The sequence below is a fragment of the Ictidomys tridecemlineatus genome, chromosome 3 (genome assembly GCF_052094955.1).
Source record: "Ictidomys tridecemlineatus isolate mIctTri1 chromosome 3, mIctTri1.hap1, whole genome shotgun sequence".
Lineage (NCBI taxonomy): Eukaryota > Metazoa > Chordata > Mammalia > Rodentia > Sciuridae > Ictidomys > Ictidomys tridecemlineatus.
Window position 1 is genome coordinate 49,991,256 of NC_135479.1, and position 1,794 is coordinate 49,993,049.

At 41.9% G+C, this 1,794-nt stretch overlaps 1 pseudogene; it reads right to left on the reverse strand.

Moving 5' to 3' along the window:
* Window positions 1-740: 740 nt before the first annotated feature.
* Window positions 741-833, reverse strand: LOC120884603 (U6 spliceosomal RNA; annotated as a pseudogene).
* Between the last annotated feature and the right edge of the window lie 961 nt (window positions 834-1,794).

Here is a 1,794-nt window from a genome sequence, read left to right on the forward strand (position 1 = left end):
ATGTGGCTCAATCAGTAGCGTGCTCGCCTGGCACGTGTGGGGCGCTGGGTCCTATCCTCAGCACCACATAAAAATAAAAATAAAGATGTTGTGTCCACCGAAAAACTAAAAAATAAATATTAAAAAATTCTCTCTCTCTCTTAAAAAAAAAAAAAAAGGACTGGGGATATGGCTCAGTAGTTAAGCATCCCTGGGTTCAATCCCCAGTACCACAACAAAAGTAAAAACAAACAAACAAAACTCAACTAAGGACCATATACTAATTGCTTTATAGACTCCATCAGGAGCCATGCCAATGAGCTGTTTGGGATGCCGCAATTGCAGACTCCCTAGCTAACTTGTGGACACCCCCAATACATATCTCACACCCCAGCCCCCGTGGCTTGTTCCCTGCACATGCCTTTTGATGGCAAGTGTGAGCCTCTGTAGCTGGCTCACAAGCGCACACAGTCAGCTGGTTTCACTCTGAAGGGTTGGGAGAAGGCACTGACATTTGAGCATTTCATGGCACTATTCCAGGGAAAACAACTGGGAGACTCAGCACATGGCCTGGCTTTGCCAGATCAAGAGAAAACATGAGACCTTTTCAAAAGTTTTTCTATTTAAAAAAAAAAATGTTTCTAGGGCTGGGATTGTGGCTCAGCGGTAGAGTGCTCACCTAGCACATTTGAGGCCCTGGGTTCGATCCTCAGCACCACATAAAAATAAATAAAATAAAGGTATTGTGTCCATCTACAACTAAAAAATAAATATTTTTTAAAAATTTTCTACTAGCCTTGCTAATCTTCTCTGCATCATTCCAATTTTAGTAAATATGCTGCCAAAGAGAGCACAAAGCCATACAATTCTAAGACTCCCCACAACGCCTCCCAGACACACAAAAGAGAGAGAACAAGAGAGATGGAGCAGGTGAATCCATAGAAAAGATCTGAGGGTGTGTCAGAATCCCTAACCTGCCTGGCTGCTGAAGATGGTTTTCTCTTGAAGCCAGTAGTAAAGACTGCTTCTTCAGATACAAAGTCAGCAAAACGAAGACACTTCAAGGAACACACACACACACACACACACACACACAAGACGACAACAAAACATGACATACCACCACCAAAGGAACATTTTCCAGTCACTGACCCTCAAAGAAATGGAGATTGTTATGATTTGGATCTAAAATGTCCCCCAAAGTTCATGTGCTAAAGGTTTGATCACCAACCTGTGGTGCTATTGAGGGCTGGTAAAAACTGAGAGGTGAGGTCTAGTTGAAGGAAGTAGACCACTGGGACATGTCCTTGAAGGTTAGATCTTGTCCCCAGCTACTTCCCTCCACGCTCACCCCATCCATTCTTTCCAGCTGCCAGGAAGTGAGCAGCTCTGCTGTATCATAGGCACCCTGCCATGAAGTTCTGCCTTGCCACAGGCCCAGAACAACAAATCCAAATGACCATGGACTGAAACCTCTGAAACCAGGAGCCAAAATAAATATTTCCTTCTTTAAGTTGATTTTTCTCAGGTATTTTGTCACAGTGATAGAAAGCTGACTAACAAAGATCTATTAATTGCCTGATGAATAATTGAAAATTATTGTTTTAAGGAAGCTCAGCAAGCTATGAGAACATAGCTAGAACTAGGATGTGGCTAAGTGATTGAGAGCTTGCCTGGTATGAGTGAGGCCTTGAGTCTGATTTCCAGCACCAAAAAGAAAAACGAAAAAAAAGAAAGAGAAAAGAGAGAGAGAGAAAGATGGATAAATAACAACAACAAATCAGGAAAATAAAACATGAACAAAATAAAAATAAA